General features: G+C 56.0%; 1 pseudogene across 1 annotated transcript; it reads left to right on the top strand.

Moving 5' to 3' along the window:
- Positions 1-215: 215 nt before the first annotated feature.
- On the top strand, positions 216-13,381 carry LOC143388563 (ribosomal RNA processing protein 1 homolog A-like; annotated as a pseudogene). The gene is made up of 13 exons (XR_013090024.1): positions 216-380; positions 1,289-1,367; positions 2,159-2,216; positions 3,752-3,837; positions 5,352-5,413; positions 8,338-8,466; positions 8,547-8,611; positions 8,806-8,951; positions 10,131-10,207; positions 10,849-10,946; positions 11,208-11,227; positions 12,017-12,142; positions 13,071-13,381. The product of XR_013090024.1 is annotated as a ribosomal RNA processing protein 1 homolog A-like (transcript).
- Positions 13,382-21,055: the final 7,674 nt, after the last annotated feature.

Genomic DNA, 21,055 nt, shown 5'->3' with positions numbered 1-21,055 from the left:
GCCACCTGCTCCCTGACCGCGCTGGTCGCCCACTTTCCCAGCCCTTCGGGGCGACGGAGTACATCCTAGGAGGCTGACGCAGGCGCGCGGCGTCGCGGGAGGATGACGAAGACGTCGCGGGAGGATGACGCAGGACGCGCGCCGTCGCGGGAGGGTGACGTAGCATACGTCACGGGAGCGCCGCAACTACGGTGTGGATTCGGATCTGGGCTCGGTCCCTCCTGCATGTCCGCCGCAGTCGCCATGGTCTCGCAGACGCAGCTCCCGCCTGAGATCCAGCTGGCTCAGCGCCTGGCGGGGAACGAGCAGGTGACCCGAGACCGGGCGGTGCGGAAACTCCGGAAGTACATCGTCGCCAGGACCCAGCGGGCCACAGGTGGGCGGGGGTGCCGGCGGGACACCGAGGGGCGGCGGCGACTAGAGCTGGGACCGCGTGGGGCCTTCGCGGGCCGGAGGCGCGTCCCCACCGCGTCGGGCTCCCGCCCCGCCCCGGCCGCCGGGTGTAGTGGGACGGTGACACGAGGCTCCACGGCCACACTCTCCAGGCCCCGTCGGGCCTTCTCCTGTGGGTAACCCCCAGCAGAACGTGCGCTCCTGCTGCTCCCTCCTGCTGTGTGCCACGCGGCTCATCCCCGTCGGTTTGTGTAGCTGGTGGCGTGTCCACCTTTCCCTTGCCAGCCTCCACGAGGGCCAGCACACGCTTCTTGCTGAACCCTTCATCGTACCGCAGTTCTCCAGGCCTGCCCCACCCCTGTCACAACTTCAGCACCACGCCTCTGCATCCTTAGAAATGCAAATTCTAGGGTCTCAGCGCAGATTCAGCGACCTGGCTTTAGAAAGCTCCACAGGGGACCCTGGTCCACACACTGCAGCCTTTGTCAACCTCGTTTGCCCTCCCTAGTGACCGAGTGAATTCTCTTTGAACGTTTGAGGCATCACACAGAGAAGCACAAAACTCCATGTAACACTGGGTGAATGACCACCAGTAAACTCACTTTAGGGCCACCATCCACTCAGGAAGGGGTTAAATTCTGAATTTTGAATCTCAGGAATTCCAGGGTACCTGGTTTCTGCCTGTTGTGCCTCAATGTTTAGTGAGTACAGGAAGTTACCTGAGGAGGGTCCCACAGGGACTGAACTGGAAGGATTGCTTGGGGAGGGGACAGACTACTCCAGTTACGTTTATAGCAGATAGGACTTTGGACTAATCCAAACACTGGGTGACTGGCACTAAGAGGTTGGGGTGGAGGTTCGTTTAGTCTGAATGTCACCGTTCTGGCACAGGTAGTTTCACACATGAGGAGCTGCTGAAGGTATGGAAAGGGCTGTTTTACTGCATGTGGATGCAAGACAAACCACTCCTGCAGGTGAGTGCATGGGCAGGAAGCCACAGAGTGTGGGAGGACAGGCGGGCATTGAGCATGGCCAGGGATGCTGGATGAAGTTGTGTGCCCTCAGTGCTGTGTTCTATCTGGCAGGAGGACAGGGTCTTTGATTAGAGTGGCTCTGGCTTGTACTAAGGACAGGCATGGTTTGCTGAGTCAAGTCCCACTGTGCCACTGACAGTGGCAGTGATGGCCAGGACATGGGTGAAATGTCCCATTGGGTTAAAAACTGAGTGCTGAAATAATGAAGTTCAGGGAATAGAACTAGGTCTTCTGAGATAAGGATTTCTCTTACTGACCTTTTAGAACAGTGGTTTTCAAAGTGTTCTTTGCTCTTTAAAGTAACTTGGGTGTGAAGGAGCTTATTTAAACGCTGAGTCTTAGCTCATATTCTGTACTTACTAAAGCCTTCTCTCAGGCTGTGGGCTCTGCTGTCTTAGCGTGGACACTGGGTGATGCCTGACACAGAGGCAGGCAGATAGTGACTTCTAGGTCTTGACCTCATCTCCTGCTGATAAGAGGTTCCCTGCTCTCTCTTTTTCCTTTTAACCATCCCCTTCTTGTGCTTAGCCTTGGGCAGGAGGGTAGTGACTGCCACTGTCTGTGGTGGGGGTTCTTATTTAGCTGGGGGAAATTACACAACTCAAGTCTGCTACGCTGAGACCCACTGCTCCTGGCTGTCTATAATGAGTCAGTGGATCTTTGTGTTTACTTGTTATTGTAAGAACACAGTGCTTCAGGGACTGAGGGTGTGTTTCTTATTTTTTGCACAGGAAGAACTAGGAAGGACAATCTCCCAGCTCGTCCATGCTTTTCAGACCACAGAGACACGTGAGTACACTGCTGTAGTTAAGCCCACATGTAGATGCCAGAGTCACTGAGATTTAAGCCATCAGACATTGAAGTGTGTGGTCTGAAGTCTAGAGTGAGAATAAGCCAGCATCTAGGTGCTTGTCATGTGTGAAACATGGCTCTGAGTACTAAGGCTGCACCATCCACTTACCCAAATAGACTCAAGAGCAAATGAGGCTTGAGGTCCTGCATTTTAAAATTAAAATGAATTGACTGAGTTCTACCTGTTGTTTTGATATTCCTGCAGTGTATTTCTCTAGCTCTTCATTCTGTCCATGATGAGTAGTTTTCATCTTGCCTGCCCATCAGAACCATTTGGGCAGCCTGTGAAAATCCTGACCTCCAGTCCTTGTTCACCCCAGCTCCCGGGGCACAGCCTGGGCATTAGCATCTTAGGCCTCCCCACACTGCACTGAGGGCAGCCAGCTTTGAGAGTGTCCCTGACGGCAGCTGGAGTGGTACTCCTGGTGCTAGTTGCATGCACAGTGGGTTTTAGTTCCCTTGAGTTGAAGCCACCTACACTAGGGGTGCCCACCTGGCATCTAGGTTTGGGAGACACTTTCATTGTGTTGAGTAACTGGTGGAGTAGATCATGCTCCCTGATTGTTTCTTCCTAAGCTCTTGCAGAACAGTTGCTGTGTTCAGCATAGCCCAAGTTGTCCGCCTGGCCTACCTCCCATGATTTAGTAAACCTAGGCCTGCCTGTGCGTGGGTGGTATCACCAGCCCTTTGCTCTTGCAGGGATTTTGTGGTGGGAGATAGTTGCCCTCCTTGTGTGTTAAGTCTTTGGACTGCATGGGCAGGAATGGTCCCTGGGGACCCTCTCCTTGGCTTACATACAGTGTCTTCTCCCTGTGTCTTCATGGTGTTGTTTGTGCGTGCGCACATATAGGCACCAGTCAGATTAGAATAGGATCCACACTAGTGACCCTATTTCACCTTAATTTTAGTCTGTGAAGAAGACTCTGTGTCTTTGCCTTCACAATCACATTCTGAAGTACTGGGGGTTAGGACTTCTGCATGTTAGTTTAGGAGAACGTAGTTCAACCCATAGTGTCCTGTGTCCGACACACTGTTATCATGTATAATGTAGGGTCATGCATTTTTTTGGGTTCATGGATTGAATACTGAGAAACCTGTGTGCAGTTGACACTGCCTTGGTGACACTGTCTTTGGGTGTCAGAAGGTGTGCAGCCTGAGCCAATGTGGCAGCAGAGGAGCTGGGAGGACAAGGTCCGAGGGTTGCTTCTCTTGCCAGCCGCCTTGCTCCCTCCATATGCCTTTCTTGGAGGATGTGGCTGTGGTTTGGGCTGACCTCTGGTCTCTGTGCCCGAGTTCCCTGTCTGTTCAGCCAACTTATCTAGTGTTACTTTTCTACTCAACCGGCTGGGACTGAGAAACCCCAGAGGCTGCCCATGGGTGGCTTTCTGAGTGGGAGCTTTCTGTTCTCCCCTGCCCCTCCCAGAGTGTCTGTGTCCCTCTGTGACTCAGTGTTGACATGGCTCTTCCCCCAGAGCACCTGTTCCTGCAGACGTTCTGGCAGACCATGAACCGCGAGTGGGCCGGCATCGACAGACTGCACCTGGACAAGTTCTACATGGTGAGGAGGGAGCAGTCACCCTTCCTGTCCCTGGCTGTGTGCTAAGGACCTTAGGCAGGGTGGCCCTGAGCCCCATGGGCTGGGAGTATACTGGCTTAGAATTTTGCAGTGTTTGTCCCCATTTGGGAGGTTATTAAGTGGGTGAAGAACTGGATTCTAAAAACCCTGCACAGACTCAGGGTTCCGAGAAGGAGAGGCCGTGCGGTGGTTTCTGGCAGGGTGACACCGATGGCACAGTCCCCTCCCCCTTTCCCTTCATGTTACGCTCCCATCGGGGTCACCAAGGAGCTGGGTGTTGTTGACACACGTGTTGCTCTGGCCTCCCTCCCCCATGGAACCACAGCTTTGCACTGTGACGTGGGAGTAGTCCCCAGATGAAGGGACCTTGTCATTGTGTTGAAGCCAGTGAACCTAATGGGGATGCCCAGCAGGGCAGTGTCTGGGCCTCGCCAAAGGTAGCTCAGTGGCCAGCTGCAGCCTGGGCTGGCCTTCTATCGACAGCACACGCATTGGTTCCTCACAGTGAGACACATGCAGAGCTCAGGAGGGCAGGAGGGTGGGCTCTGTGGCGCAGGTGGGCCTGGACCAGCACTGCCTCTGCAGGACACAGCTGGGTGCCAGGTCACCCTGTGTGAAGCTTCCACACTGAAATGCAGTTCTTTCACATGATGAATGCTGTTGTTTTCAAGGCCCATTTCCTGGGTCCTCATGTGACCAAGTTAGCAGCTCAGGGCTGACTCGGAGGCACTGTAGGGAGGCACCTGCCATAGTGTCCCAGGAATAGCATTCCAGCTGCTGGGGTGTGCTGTGCACAAAGGCAGTCTTAGCGTCCTTAGTTACTTTTTACTGGCACCTTATGGGCATTCTAAGGTGGGAGAATGACAAAAATATTGAGCTGTGGGAGGCAGATGCTGAGCCTGGGCTTCTCTCAGAGCAGACAGGATGTACCTGTGTCCCTGCTCTCTGTGGGGTTTAGAGCCTTGGAGGGCTTGGGGAAGAGTGCTTGCTTCAGACCTGGCTTTGCCTCCCTAGTGAAGGAGCTCCACTTCTCACTCCATTCTCGCTTCTGAAGTAGCCATTAGGTCAGCCCTAGTCTGGGGACCCGACTTAGCTCTGTCTTAGCGTGACATCTCAGCTGTATGCAGAGCTGCGTTCTCTCAGGGTGTGGTGGTGCATGCCTGTAACCCCAGCAGCTGGGGAGGCAGAGGCAGGAGGATCACCAGTTCAAAGCCAGCCTCAGTGACAGCGAGGTGCTAAGCAACTCAGTGAGACCCTGTCTAAATAAAATACAAAATAGGGCTGGGGATGTGGCTTAGTGGTTGGGTGCCCCTGAATTCAGTCCCCGGTACCCTAAAAAAAAAAGATAAGGTGTCCCCCGCACTCATCCCATCAGCTGCTCTCCAGCTGGCCACTTGCTGCAGCCCTCCCCTTGGGAGCGCCTGGTGCATGGAGGGGAGGCCTGCAGTGAAGTCTGGCTTGTGTTCCCCTAACACGAGTTTCCTTTTGTACCAAAGCTCATGCGGATGGTTCTAAATGAGTTCTTGAAGGCCGTGAGAACACAAGAATGGGAAGAAAAGTGAGTCCTCACGCCGATCCTGAGTCCTGGGGCCACTAAGGCTGGGGGAGGGAGTCCCGAGTTCCTCGTGTAATTCTTTGTCATAAAGAGGTTCTGGAGTTCGTGTTGAAGGAGGCCCCCAGAGCTGGAAGTTACAAGTAGTCCTAGTGCCCATGGAAGTGCCATTGCTCTGAGCCAGGGCGGTCAGTCCTGAGAGTTAGAATGGAGTCTACTGGGCACACTGGACCAGCAGCTAAAGACGCCCTTTTTGATAAAAAGAGACATGTTCAGCTCTGTTAGTGGTCACTGCTCCCTGTTCTAAATGTGTCCTACCCCTCCCTGCGTCTTACCTTCAGCAGCAGTACCTGGGGTCAGTTAGCCTTTCCTTCCCCACTGTGAGCTGTCTACTCTAGTCTCTGGCTTCCTTGGGTAGCAGTGGGCTTCCGGCCAGGAGTCCTGTGCTCTGCCTGGGTTCAGCTCCACCTGCTGTTTGAGAGACCCCAGGCTTAGAGATCTGATGCCAGGTGCCATTTGGGGCTACCCAGGGCTCTGCCTCCAAGCTGGGGAGTTGGGTTTTCAAGCCTTCATTGGCAGCCGGTGTAAAGTGAGTTTCTGAATATTTAACAGTTTAAAGTTTTTTTGTTTTGTTTTGTTTTTTAATATTTATTTTTTAGTTATAGTTGGACATAATATCTTCATTTTACTTATTTACTTACTTTTATGTGGTGCTGAGGATCGAATCCTGGGTTTCACACATGCTAAGCAAGCGCTCTACCACTGAGCCACAACACCAGCCCAAGTTTTATAAATTAATAAAAATTACCTGGGCCGGGGATGTGGCTCAAGTGGTAGCGCGCTCGCCTGGCATGCGTGCGGCCCAGGTTCGATCCTCAGCACCACATACAAAAAAAAGATGTCAGGCTGGGGATGTGGCTCAAGTGGTAGCGCGCTTGCCTGGCATGCGTGCGGCCCGGGTTCGATCCTCAGCACCACATACAAACAAAGATGTTGTGTCTGCCAATAACTAAAAAATAAATATTAAAAGATTTAAAAAAAAAAGATGTCATGTCCGCTGATAACTAAAAAGTAAATATTAAAAATTCTCTCCGCCCCCCTCTCTCACTCTCTCTTTTAAAAAAAATTACCTACAATTTTTTTGTAAGTATAAATGACACATGCACAATTTAAAGAACTCAGAGAACTACTATGAAATATTAAAAAATATTTTTTAGGTTTTTTTAGGTACTTGGGATTAGACCTAGGGCCTTATACATGCAAAGTATATGCTCTACTGCTGAACTACTTCCCATCCCTGAAAAGTCACTTTCACTTGTTATGGTTGCTTATAAATGCAACTGGAGTGATGGGGTCTGCCTGTGGTCTGTGACTTGGGAAGCTGAGGCTACCCTCAGCAATTTAGCAAGACCCTGTCTCAAAAAGGCCTGGGGCGGGAGCCCAGTGGTAGAGCATCCCTGAGCTCTGTCTCCAGTATCCAACAAAACACAGTGCTGCAGGCATCTCTCTGCGGAGCACTCCATGTCTTACTGAGTGTTGGCCTCTGTCTGCCTTCTGCTGCTGCAAGGTTTTGTCTTTTTTCTCCTTTTTAAATTTTTTTGGGTGAATGGGGAGAGTGGATTGGAAGTGTATTTGGAGTTGACTTGTAATTAGAAAGTGTGCCCAAAGGAGCTGCTCTGAATCCACGAACCTGCCATTGCCCAGCTGTCAGAGGGCTGTTGGGACAGATGCAGTTGGAGGCCCAGGCTGCCCTAGCTCCTTGTCTTTAGAGTCACACAGTGAACAGGCCCTGGCCCCAGCCCACTTTCTCTCTTCATGAAGGAGATTCAGCAGGAGTTGGACTAGTTCACTGAGTGCCTCGAGGTGTGAATTTCTGAGGGTGATTTTCATCCTTGAATTCCCAGTGAGGACTCTGAGAGCTGGTGACTCCAGCTCATTTTAGGACTCAGTAGTGTGGGTCATCCTGAAGGGGCCCAGGGCCTCAGGGTGACTTTGTTGTGATCACCTTTTTTGGGTTCACAAGTTAGAAAAGTAGCTCCATCCTTGTGGTAACAGCCACTGGTTGCAGAGGGTATCCTGGGGAGCACTGGTAACCTCTTCCCTGGGCAGGCAGAGTGATGGCTTGGGCCTCACCACATCCCGTCCCAGTCCCCACAGGCAGACAGGTCTTTGTTTCTAGTGCATGAGGTGTCAGCAGGAGCTCAGCAATAGCCTCCTGCCATGGTGTCTTTCTCTTGGTTAGCACAGGTCTCACCTCCTTTCCTGTGAGCCTGGTAGAGTGTCACTTTTCCTTCCTTAGCCAGTTGTTCTGTGTTGGAATTGTCTAGGGGCTCTGGGCTTGGGGCTCTGCACTGTTAGCGCCCCTGGGGTTTTGGGTGTGTCTAGACTGCTAAACACTGTTTGCTCCCTGGGGATCTCTGATCTGAGGGTCCAGGACCTCCCTGAGATCATCGGGCTCACATTTCAGGAAGAGCTACTACTTGCATGTGTTCTCAGCCTGCACTCCATGTGGCAAGGCTGGGAGGCCAGCAGGTGGCTTGCAGCCCACAGCCCTTCCTGGCCTCTGCCTTTCTCTCCACCTCTGCTCTGTCTTGATGCATATTCCTGAGCTGTACCCTGCAGGGACAACAGAGAGGACCATCTGGCCAAGGTGGCATAGTGTCCTGCCTCAGCCTGGCCTTTCCCACTTGCATCTTGATTGTTGCAGAGGTTGCCGGGGCCCACATGCACACTGTTCCGGTGCTGGCCATGGCCACAACACCCTTGATTGCCACCCTCCTTGCTGCACAGACCACCTGTGGGTGCAGAGAGTGATGTGTTTCCGGTGGAGGTGCCCACCTGTGTGCATTCTTGCTGGAGCTTTTAGAGGGGACGGGGCACCAGTGGCGTGTGGCCCTTATGGCTGCTGCTGTATTTGCCCTCTTATTCAGGCAGGTTGAGCAGCTTCTGGAGCTGCTGATCACTGAGATCCTGCACCCCAGCAGCCAGGCCCCCAACGAGTGAAGAGCCACTTCATCGAGATCTTCCTGGAGGAGCTGACCAAAGTGGGAGCTAAAGAGGTGAGGTCAGTGTCGGTTGGGTGATGGAGCTCAGTGTGGCGCGTGCCGGGGACTGACCAGCTCCCCTTGCTTTCCCGCAGCTCACCACAGATCAGAACCTGCAGTTCATTGACCCCTTCTGCAAGATCACTGCCTGCACTAAGGAGTAAGTGGCAGGTGGCTGGGGCCTGATCCTTCCTCACTTGCTTCTGCGTGAGACTGCCTTGGGGATTGCTGCCCCTTTTGACTATGTTTGGGCTCTGGAAGCTTTTGGCCATGGGGTGAGGTGGGAGGATGCTCGGCCCTGCTTGTGGAGAGCCGAGTCCAGCAGGCTTTCTGGCTTCCATTTCACCCTTTCAGCTCCCTGGTTTTGCATAACATTGCTCGGGGCATCTTTGAGACCATCGTGGAGCAGGCCCCATTTGCCGTTGAGGACCTGATGCATGAAATGGATGCGCAGGACGGGGAGGATGAGGCGTCAGATGGTGACAGTGAATCTCTGGAAGGTGAGTGTGAATAGGACCTGCTATCCCATAGACTCTGCAGGTGAGGGTCACAGTATACTAAGGTGGGCTTCTGCCCTCCGGTTGCTTGTCCTGGACTGAGCCTGCGTGGCCTACTGGTCCCTTGCTTCTGCTTCACCCGGAGCTTCCTGGCAGCACAGTACCAGTGACCTTGGAGAGCACCAGGCACGTGTCTCTGCTCTCCTTGCTTGCTGTGGCCTCCAGTGCAATCAGCACTGTCCAGCTGCCCAGCTCCTCCTGTGCTCCCCACTAACCCCCAACCTAGCTCCCTGGAGGCCCTGCTGTGCCAGGCTGCAGTGCTCCCTGGGGCCTGCCTGCACCCTGTCCACCTGTCACTCAGGCTGCCTGACTTCCCCATTTACAGTGCAGCCTCTGCTCTGCCTTATGCTGGGTTACTCCATGTTGGGTCACTCACGATGACAGCCATCAGCTGCTCTGTTGAGCTCCTTATTCCAGGTCCACTAGGACCTGGCACTCTGTCTGTGTCCCTTGCATCTGGGTACCATGCTGGGTGTAGTCCCTGACTTCCTTAGGTGACTTGGGGTGCTCTGGCAGCAGCAGATCTAGCCTGCCTGCTTCCAGTCTTGCTGTAGAGGCTCTGTGTACCATGTGACATGTCCTGTTGGAAGGGCAGGTCACCCATGGCTTAGGACTCAGTGCCCATGCTGGTGAGCCCTTGGCCTTCCTGGGGTCAGCCCACACCCCTCTGTCCCCAGCGCATCATCTGGGGACATCTGTGTGCGCCTTCCCTGGCCCCCCTTGCCCTCTTCTATCATCCTGGAGTCTCCAGGCAGGTCCCTGGATCCTGCTTGTGGTGCACCAGAGCAGCCCACGGCCCTGCCGCTGTCACTCTCCACGTGTGCTGCCCCCGCAGCTCTGTTGTCCTGTGCCTGCCTTCTGAAGTCAGCACCAGCAAACCACTGAGCACCCAGCCTGGCACGGGGGCCTTGACTGAAGTGGTCTCCCACTTCCCCTGGTCCAGCCCTCTGGTTGGGTTGGCTGCCCTTTGACCTTGCTGTGGGATTTCACCACCAACTTTGCTGCCTGAGGTCAGCCAAGGCCCATCTAGGAGACCGCCCAACAGCCACCTGCTGTCCTTCCCATCCTGTGCCTGCTCTATTCCCAGGGGCTTTGGAGATCACGAGGTCCTTTTCATTTTAGGCTCCATACGCAGGACTGACCTTGAGAAGGGCAAGGGGACAGGAGACGATGAGGACAGTGCTGGCCCCGTCCTCCAGGTAGGTATCTGGGCCTGTAGATGGTGAGCTTAGCCTTTGCTCTTCTGCTCTGCTGCTGACTCCAGAATGGAGGGTGATAGCCATGGACTTGGAGACTGACCTTCGTGGAGGTCAGCTTTGGAGGAAGGACAGACGGCAGGCCTGGTTGCCTGCAAGGGGCAGGGCCAGTGAGTGGGATTGGGGTCACGTGCTGGGAGGGTGGGTGCAGAGGCTGGCTCCATAGCAGTCCTTTTGCCATGGACAAGTAGGTGGCCTTCCCAGACCTCCCCTGCTGGGGGGCATTGCTGGCTTCATGAGGGGACACATGCTGAGTGGTTGGCGTTGGATTGCACTGGGAGCCAAAGCAGCGACCCAAGTTGGAATACAGTGCTTACTGCTGTAAGGTGAAGGAAAATTGGGCACTTTGGGCTAAGAGTAAGATTACTGTCACCTGCTACTTCTGCATCTGGTTGTGGCTGCTGGGAATTTAAGGTTGCGAGTGGGGCTAGCTTTGTAGCCCTCTAAATGTGCCGGGCAGTGCCACTCTGGAGGTACGGAGACCCTGAGCCTGTGCTGGTGTGGGCCAGTGGATTGCAGGGTCCACGTGCTGGACTGAGGTCTGCTTGGCAAGGTGACTGACCTGGCCTCCCTTTTTGAAACAGTTTGACTACGAGGCCGTTGCTAACAGGCTGTTTGAAGTGGCCAGTCGGCAGAGCACTCCTTCTCAGAACAGGAAGCGCCTCTACAAAGTGATCCAGAAGTGAGTGTCTTTCGGGGCACCTGGCCTGTCCTTCTCCAGCCCTAGAGCTGCCTGTCTTAGCCCCACTGCCTCTGCTGACATTGTGCCCCCTGCACTGTCCCTGACGCCACTCAGCCAGGCAGAGGACTTCAGAGCTCCCGTAACAGGTGTCTCACCAAGGGCAGGGTGTCTTGGGCCCCTCAGCAGCTCTGGGTGTGTCCCCAGGACACAGCTTTGGCAGAACCAAGGCTGTGTGTGACAGAGTCTGTCTTGCTCTTGCAGGCTGCAGGACCTGGCTGGAGGTGAGGATTGGATTGGCTCCATGTGACCCCATCTTGGAGGCGTTCATTCCTAGGGCCCTGTGGTGGTTCCCCGTGCTCCCTCAGGGGCTTGCAGGGCAGGGCGGCAGGCTGAGGGTTTTGCAGCCCTTGTTCTCTAGTGCTTAGTGATCCTCAGCCCCTGGTGGCTGTGAGACACGGTGCTGGTCCAGGGCTTTGGAGTGGCTGATGGTGGTGTTGCCACTTGGGCAGGGAGCTTCTCCACTCTGCAGCGTGTGGTGTAGGTGACCCAACAGGCCGCTCCTTGGGAGGGTTATGCAGGATTTCAAAATGCAGCCAGGTGAAGTATTTTACCTGGGTGCTTGCGTGCCCGCCCCTGGGTTCCTGTTCATCACTTATTTGCCTGTCAGTCCATCCTCTGTCCACATGGTGGCCTTTCCCTGATGGCATCAGGAGCTGAAGGCCAGCAGTTTTAGTGAAGTTCATGCAGTGAAGGGCATGAGTCACACACACTGGGTGGGCATGTGCAGGGCGCAACACCCACAGTGGTACAGAAAGGACCTTTGTGCCCCTGCACAGTACTGCTTGTTTGAGAAGTAGACCAGCCTCGATGTGATCTGAGAAGGGCTTCCCAGGTGCTGCTGTTCTGGGCGGGGACGGGTCAGGCTTCACACTGTCCATCTCAGCTGTGGGGTTGTTGCTCAGTACCTCATGCCTGGCAGTAGAACAGGCCCTGTCTTAAGTGCAGCACGGGCAGGTGTGTGCGGCACATTTCAAGCCACTCTCAGCCTCCTGACTCACCCGGATTCTCAGGCACCTTCCCCGAGGACGACATCCCGGAAAAAACCTACAGGCATCTGCTTGAAGGGAGGTGGGAGCGCAAGATGAGGAGGCACTCACTGAAGTCAAGGCCAAAGAACAAGAGGAGGAGGACTGGAGGTGACTATTGACATCCAGGTGGTTCACCTGCTGCCCTGTCCCTTGCCCCTGGTCACCTCTGATGTCTTTTCCTAAGTCTCCTCTTCAGACACAAGTGCCCGCTGGCTTCGAGTTCTGGGGCGCCCTGCATGGTCGTGGTCTTGGGGTTGATCCTAGGACTACTCTCCACCATCCCGCTTCCTTGCCTGAAGCACACTGGCTGTGGGAACTGCCCTGTCCACACCATGGTGCCTTTCTCTGGGCTGCCTACCTCTTTTTTTCCCATGTGCCTCTCCTCTTCCATGTCCTCCGGCAGTCCTTGAGCTTCACAGCTCTTGACCTTGTCAGGGTCATTTTTCCTCCCTGTCCCTCCCTGATGGCCACAGGATTGTGCTGGACAAGGCACCTATGCTAAGGACCGACCTGCATCTGTGCCCTGTGGTAGGCTTGAGTGCCTGCTTGCCCTGGGGTGGGCAGTGCCCTGTGCTAGATATGGCGCTGCAGGGAACTGAAGAACCCTCCCCGCCATCTGGATTGACCTGGCCTGGGCCGCCCACTACTGTTGAGCCCCTTCTGTGTTGTCCCCACCTGGGCAGTGACTTCCCAGCAGCCTGCCCTCAGCTGGGCCCCAGGACCTGAGCCAAATGCACAGGTGTGCAACTTGAATCAAACTCAGGGCTTGGCAGCTCGGCCCTGAGCCAGGGTCATCCCTCCTCTCCCTGCACTGAGCCAGTCCCACCCCTCCACGCCTTGCTTCAGGACTGGGCCTCCTGATCCGTCCTCTTGACAACTGGTTTTTCTGGAGGTGTGTCTCCAGGCTTGGCCCTCCCTGTCACGAGCACAGGTGACTGTGGAACACGCCATCTGTGCTGATGTGGGTCCCCTGGTGGGCTGTGGCTGCTGTGCCTGCAGGGGACTTGTTTTGGAAGAAGTGTGCTTCCTGTTTCAGCAGGGGAAGGCGAGGAGGAGGCCTCTAGTCCAGACCTGGGCTCAGGGACTGAGAGGAAGAGGAGCCAGAAGAGGGTCAGCCCCAGCGTTGCACGTGCAGAGTCTGGTGGCCAGAGCAGGGTCCACAAGAAGAGGAAGCCGAGGCAGGGAGGAAGAAGAGGCCGTCGCTGAAGAGCAGGAAATGACGTGGCCAGGCCAGGATGGGTGGCCGCTGAGCTTGCTGTGGCTTTCCTTGTCTGCAGCTGAGGTGGCTGAGGGGCAGGAGCCTGGCCCGTTGCCATGGCCTCTGAGTGCCCACGGCTCCTGAACTTCTGTAAGGGGAGAAGCAGGGGGTGGGGAGAGTGGGGGCCCTTCATTTTGTGCCAGCCTCAGAAAATGCACCTGAGTGTGATGTCCTTGCGCCAAAGTTCAGACTTTGGGGACTCGGAGCGCCTTTCTCAGCCTGGCCTGCACCACTGGGTCCATGAAATAAAACACTGTACATTCCTTTCCATAGCTCTGCTCCTTCTGGGGCATCAGGGTAGACACTGAAGCAGCAGGTGGGGCTCCTGAGCACTGTTTGCATTTTATATCCATTTTTGTGGGGAAACAATGTCTACCAGTTTTCAGAACCTGATGAGAGCTTCCAGAGTATTGGCAGTGCCCAGCTGGACAGGGCTCTGAGACTCCGCCCCGGCACTCAACAGCCTCACCAGGACCTGGGGTTTCATGCAGCTCTTGTTGATTGGCATATCCACGGCAGGAAAATCTGGCTCCTGGCATTCTGGTGGGCCTGGAGACCACAGCTGTGGCAGGAGGCCTGGGCATGCCACACGTGTCCCCACCTGGGCACTCAGCCCCCTTCTGTCCTGCCCCGTGGGTTCCCGGGGCTGGGGTCGGCTGGGAAGCAAGTTGGAGGCCATGGGGAGGGCAAAGCCATCTGTCACCTCCTACCCCATGGGTGGAGGGGTGCCTTGATGTAGAGGAGAGGTGTTTAAGACTTGGCCTGCTTGGTTGTGTACTACAGGATGAACTCTGCAAGGCAGATGTCGGGGGAGCCAACTGCTGGGGCTAGAGGCAGTGTGCCCACTTGCTCAGGGACAGGGTTTTTTGTTATTTTTAAACTAAAGGCCATCAAGTGATTGCCGGAGAGCCCCACAGCATTGTGGGTCATCTGCCAAGAATCTGCTCAATTCAATGTTTACCTCATCCAGAAGCCCTTCCACAGGCAAGACTGGGCGTCTGAGCAGATCCTGGGTGCCAGGGCCTGGCGGCATGTGAAGTAAACCATTGCATCTGCACCTGGCACCTGCCCATCTCCCTGCTCAGGGAGGGTGCCTGGCTAACACCCAGGGTTTCTGTGTTCTGTGCTCTCCCGCTAACTCCCTTGTAGGTGTTCTTGGAGCCAAGGTTGCCCTGCCCCTGGCTTTACAGTTCCCTTCCTGCTGGGTGCCCTCACCCCACTTGCCCCTTTTGACTCCTATGTGTGTTGCCCCACTGCATGAACCCAGTAATACCCGTGGGCTCTGGTGTCCATGTGAAGACCCTCCTCACCCAGGCTGGTGGCTGAGAACCCCCCAGCACCACCTGCTCCCCTTGGCCCTGTCTACGGACCTGTACACAAGTATGTGGGCAGGGTGGGGGTACCTGGCCGTCAGGTCTCCTGGGTACTCTCTTGCCCTGTGCCTCTGCTGGGTCAGGGCTCCCCACAGCATTTGAAGCCCATAAGAACATGTAAGAAACAGCTCGTGGTGAACCCCCTAATCAGAAACCAGGTGCCTCTAGTCTCGGTGACCTTGCCCATTAGGGAAACAGCATTTCCCACAGTTCCTTTGTCCTGGGCAGCTTGCACACCTGTCTGCACAAGTGGCAGGGGCCCAGCTACAGGGTGCACACACCAGAGGGTCACTGTGGGGACTGTGCTACAAGTGCAGCTGGTGGACAGAGGTGCTGCGTGGTGGGTGTGGTGAGGCCTGCCAGGGCCCCCTAGCCTCTCATTTATTTTTTACCATTCTCATTCCCATGTGGGGATAGAGCCCAGGAGTGCTCAACCACTGAGTCACATCCCAGCCCTGTCTATGCTTTATTTAGAGACGTGGATCCTCCTGCCTCAGCCTCCCAAGCCGCTATGGTTATCTGTGGTCCTTTTAAGACTGGTTCCCCATCTTAAAAAATGTTGAGCTGTAATTCAGCCCAGCACTAGGCCTCTGCAGTCTGTCTTGGAGCAATTTATCACCTCAAAAAGAACCTCCAGTGCCATGCCCACTTGTCCTCCAGCAGACGGGGCAGAAAGCCTGGGTGGGCCCTGCTGCAGAAGGCCCTGCCAAGGCAGAGACAGGTTGTAGGTCACAGGGCTGGGACGTTCACGTAGGCTTCCTTGAGCAACTAAATGGTGAGGACTTTCTGTGGCTCAGGGACTTGTGGACTTCAAGGAGCAAGCACGCCGTTGTGCTGCCACACTGTTCGGATGTGACATTCTGGGAAGCTGAGCAGTAGCTCCAGGGCTACAAGGCTAGCAGGCCATCTCAGGGACACCGAGTCCCTCCAGTACATGTCGGTGCAGATAGACAAGGAGCCCAGCTGCAGCCTGATGACTGGAAGCTGCAAAGGGCGGCTCAGGGCAGTCCAGGCCACCAGAGTGACTCTATTCCACGGCTGGTTCTGGTGGAGAATGACAGTTTTGGCTCACAAGCCATTGCCTTGGCTAGGACAGTCTCTGCACCGTTCTTCCACAGTGGCAGTTGTGACGGCAACTCCCCCATTTTAGCCTCCTGTTGGGAGGCTGAGGCTTCTGATTCCCGGTGAGGTTAGGCACTGGTGAGATGGGCATGGGGCAGTGGGCAGGAACTGAAGAGCCCTGGGTGCTGGGGCACATCCTGGAGAGTGGCCCAGCCAGGGTGGACTTGAGCCCACCCCCGCTGTAAGATGGTGAGTGGAGTTAGGACAGTCCTGCAGGTAGTGGGACTGGAACACTGACCAGTTCTTGGGAGCCCCCACCTTTGCTTATACTGCTTCATAGATACAGTCTGGCAAGAGGGGACTGTCCCTCCCTGCTGGCTTAGAAGATCCCAAGATGAGAACCAGACAACAGTTGGGACCCACAGTCCAGACCCATGCCATGGCCCTGGCAGGTTGGATGGAAAGGAGGTCCTGCCACTGTTATGTGGCCCCACAAGAGAAAGGGCCCAGAGTGGGGTCCATGTGCACCGGCCCCCACTGCAGGGTGAAGACCCCCGGTGGAGGTCCCATGGGCATGCTTCCCCCGTGGGCTTTTCCACTGGGGAGAGAGAGGACACCAGAGAACCCAGGGGCACTGGCTTGGAATTGATTCTGAAAGGCGTTGCTGAAGACGGGCTGATTGCCTTCTGAACTGGACCTGGCGGGAAGAAACAGTGACAGTCCCGCCCATCTCTCCCCACAGCTGCTGCCATTAGGGGTTTTGGGATGTCCCTCAAGTGCCATATGGTGGCCACCGAGCTGTTAGCTGGCATCTCTCTTTGTCGGGCACCCTGCATCCCCTGGAGTTCACTGTGGGACAGCTCTGCACCCATGTGGGTGTTTGCGCACACCTACCCATTGACACCTGTCACCCGCACACTCACCACTCATCCACCTGCCCTCCTGCCTCCTGGTGTCTCTTCCATGCACCCACCCACCTGCCTGCCACTTGTCTATCCAGGCGTTGCCCTGCTGCCCACACCTACCTGCCATCTCTCTCTCTAGCGTCTTCTAACCTGTGACCTTAGGGAACACAAGTGAAGAACCAGGGTTCATTCTGTCTGAGTAGCCCATCCCCCGTGGGTGTCGTGACTCTGTGGTGGCATCCCCCACAGGGGCACCTCTCTCTCCAAGCCATCTCCCAATGGTGTCACCTCACCCCTGGTGACATCCCCACATGGACATGCCCGCAGAGCCCCTGTGTTGACATGGAGTCTGCCTCACCGGGGGCGAGGAGAGCAGGCACCTGGCTGGGCTCTGGGGAAGTAGGCCAAGTTTCTCTGGCCCTGCCCCAGGATGTTGCCACGCCCCTGCTCACGTGGGCTGTGTCCCCTCCTGCCTGGGACCTGCACAGGCACGGTGCCAGCATCTGCCTCTGGGGGTGCCCCTGGCCCTGGAGTGGGTTCTGGAGAATAGGCTGCTGGGGCGTCTCCAGCCCCTCTGGGGGCTGCTTGTGGTCTCCAGGGAACGTCTGCCAGTGCTCCTGGCTCCCACCAGCCGGAGTCCTGCCTTGCTGAACATGACCTCCGCTCTGCTCTGCCAGGGGCTGCGTTTCTGCTCATCTCCCTGCCTGGGGCTGGAAGTCACAGGTCAAGGGGATGGTTCCTGCGGTGCTTGTGTGTCTCCTGCCTCCAGGTCTAGTCAGGGCTGGACACAGGCATTGGCTTTTTTAATTCTTATAATTATTAAATTCTGTCTTGATACAAGTTAAACATGTGCCTGGATTTGGGGAGTCAGGCATTATCATAATTTAGCGTAAAAGCCCCGACTCCGGCTGCTTCAACAGGAAAGGCTGCTGGCCCCATGTGAGGTCACAGCACCGCAGGCCTGCGCCCCTTCCAAGCCCACAGCTGCCGGGCTCACCTTGGGGAGTGACTGCACTCCAGCCACCGTCCCACCACTGACTGGTGTGCTTGGGCCACATGTGGCACTGGTCCCACAGGGGCTGGTCACAGGAGGAGGCCACACCCAAGGGCCAGCTGCACTCTGATGCCAGGCACCTCAGGAGCAGGACATGGGGGCCTTGGGGAGGTGGTGGTGGCCTGTCTTCTCCAGGCTCCACCAGGTGGTAGCGAGGCAGGGGCCTGCACCTTTTCCTAGGGCCAGACTCCTGCTGCAGGTGGATGCCATCCTGGCCTGGCTGTCTTCCTCTGTGCGAACGACTTCCTGGGTTGACCCGCCCCTTCCTCCCCGGGACAGCAAGAGCTGGGGAGGACAGCAGGCGGGCACTCGGAGGTGGCTAGCAGCTGAGCGGATACTGCTGGGTTTCCTCTTGAGAGAATTCCCCTGGGGGAAGTTCTGCTCAGACCAGGGCATTTCTCTGGACGAAGGTGCGGAACAAGCTGCTCCTGGGCCTTGTGCCGGCACATATGTCCCCAGGGACAGCTCCCCCGCAGCAGCTGGGCACTCTGGGACTGCTCAGAGCTCCTCTGGGAAGGAGGAAGCCTGAACCGGTGGGGGGTGGGGAGCAGGAGCGGTGTTTCCGCGGGGGCCTGGGTTTGGTGGCTGTGGCTGGGTGTCCCAGAGGTGTCTGTGCTGGTACTAGCTCAGTGGTGGAGCACTTGGCACAAAGCAGAAGGCCAGTCACCTTCCTGACCTTGAGGTGGTTGAGAGGCAGGAGAAGTGTGAAGGACCCACGTGTTCCCAAGTTGAAGTTGGTGGTGGTACCTGGTGGGTTACTGTATGATTCTTTTTTTTCTTCTTCTGATTTTTTTTTTCCAGTTGTAGATGGACACATCTTTATTTATTTATTTATTTATTTTTATATGATGCTGGACTGGATACTTTATGCATGTGAGGCAAGGGCTCTACCACTGAGCTACAGCCCAAGCCCTGTGTGATTCTTTTTTATCTATGTTTGGAATGTTACATATTTTTCTACAAAAAAGCTGGGTGTGGTGAAGCAGGCCTATAATCCCAGTGACTCAGGAGGCAGGAGGGTCAAGTTCAAGGCCAGCCTGGGAAATTTAGGGAAAACATCTCAAAAAATAAAAAGCACTGGGGATGTGGCTCAGTGACAGAGCACCCCTGGGTTCAGTCTTCTGTACTGGGGGGGGGGAATGCAAAAGAAAAGCAAAAGCAGAAGTATTAGGCCGGTCACAGTGGCACATGCCTGTAATCCCAGTGGCTTGGGAGGCTGAGGTGGGAGGATCACGAATTCAAAGCGAGCCTCAGCAACTTAGTGGGTGCTTAGCAACTCTCGGACACTGTCTCTAAATCAAAAAGTGCTGGGGGTGTGGCTCAGTGGTTAAGCACCCCTGGGTTCAATCCCCAGTACCAAAAAAAAGTCGTTTTAGGAAACACAGTTTTCACAGTTTCCCCTCTGTTGTTGGTGTTTAGGATTTCAGAAATGGGCTGTTTGAAAAGCCAAGCATTCCTGGGAGGAGGGAGTCCATTAGTGGCCTGTTCCTGTTTATCTAGAAGCAGCGCTTTCCTTCCACTTCTTGTTTGGGTCCCTGCTCTGCGCTCTTCAGGTCTGTGCCCAGGATGGGTGGCTGTGTCCCATGGGGACGCTGTAGGCTGTCTGGGAACCACCAACTTGCTTGTGTGGTTTTACATCATCTGCATCTTAGAAAACTCTCCCAGCCAACTGGCCCCAGGAGATGCCCTGCCTGTGTTTTCCCAGCAGGCTCTTTAAGGGAAATGCACCTTCTCGGAGAACACGCCTGCTCCAGACACACCACCTCATCAGAGACCACTACAGCGGGCAGGCGTCCACCTGGCCAGCAGTGGTCACCCACACAGGGCCACTTCACAAAGGTCAAAGGTGGGAGGACACGGGCAAGTTCCCCAGCACTGGCTCACACCATCCTAGGCACCCTGAAGTTGGTACTATGGCCTGTGACACTGCCCCTCGCTGGTGGTATAGTCCTCCCTCCCACGGGCATCCTGAGCCAGGAAGCAGGCATTCCAGGAGAAAGGGGGGTCTGCCATCTTCAGCTCCCGGCTGCTGCAGTCTGAGAATCCGGAAGGAACCAGCATCTTTGCCACCATCCAGGTCCGGTGGGTGTTGTGGGAAATGGGCTCCGCTGGATCAGGCAGAGGGGCCATGGCTGTCTTCGCAGACAGGCCCTCTCCCTTGGTATGCAGCTCTCCCCAGAGCTGTCCTCCTGACAGGCCCCTGGGGCAGGTGGGAGATTCCTCTGACTGTGGGTGAGGGTCGGCTTTCTGGAATGGCCAGGGCCCTCCATCTTCCTACTATGTAAATTGGGATGCTACAGCCCCTAGGGTGTGGCATGTGTCCTTGTGGGCCCCAGTGGGTCCACCCGCCATCGTGATGCACTCAGCTTGCTCCACTATGCTCCTTCATGTTTCCCACTGTGGTGCTTGGGGACCTTCAGAAAAGTGCAAATACCGCATGGTTGTCCAGGGCTCCCTTGTACCCAGAGCCCCCGTTCTCCAGGACCTGAGAGCTAGCAGGCTGTGTGTTGGAGGCTGTGGGCAGGAGGCCCTGGGGCTTCTCGTGACTCTGCTGGATTGCCCAGGAGATGCCCTGAGTGGCGGGGTGGGGGCTGCAGTCCCCAGAACAGCAGCCTGCACCAGATGCTTGCTCTGCTGTGCCGCCTGAGGGTCCCAGGCGAGCCGAGTTAGGAGAAGTACCCCCCCTCGGCCTCAAGAACTATGGCTTCCACGTGAAAATGCAGGTGGGGCAGAGGGGGCCTTTCCCCAGAAGCCAGGGCAAGGGAAGGACAGGATGGGCTGGCAGGGCTGGCTGTGGGCCTGGGGGTGGCAGGGCAGGCTGTGGGCCTGGGGCACCACCCGCTTGCAGGCTCTCCCCACCCTGCTCCAACCATCACCTGCCCCCTTCCTCCCTCGTTCACCTACCGCCTCTGGGATGAGCCCCAGCCACAGAGCTCATGGGATCCCGCCATGGCTCTATCCATGGGCCGGGACCCCAGAGCTCTGCCCAGCCTGACTGAGCCTCTCTGGGCTCCAGCATCCTCAGAGGTAGTGAAGGCACTCAAACCCATGGGTACAGGCCTGTGTCCCCACCCATTTCCTCAGATACGGCAGCACGGGGGCCAGACCACAGTCTGAGATGGTGTTCACTCTTAAATAACCACCCAGACCTGACCACCACTGAAGATAGTGTCAAAACCGTGTCCCCTGCCCAGGTAAGCCCCAGGATGGCCACCCAGAGCAGCTCACGGTGCGGGGCTCAGGACCTGGTGGGCAGCACAGGAAGCCACGGGCTGTGTTGGTCTCTGCATCTCTGTGGAGAGTGGCAGGCCTACCTCCTGGCTGAGGGTTTAATAAGTGGACACGGTGAAGCAGGCAGTGTGCCTGGCC

Source organism: Callospermophilus lateralis, unplaced genomic scaffold, assembly GCF_048772815.1.
Source record: "Callospermophilus lateralis isolate mCalLat2 unplaced genomic scaffold, mCalLat2.hap1 Scaffold_64, whole genome shotgun sequence".
NCBI classification, from domain to species: Eukaryota; Metazoa; Chordata; class Mammalia; order Rodentia; family Sciuridae; genus Callospermophilus; species Callospermophilus lateralis.
This window is presented reverse-complemented; position numbering and strand designations above follow the sequence as displayed.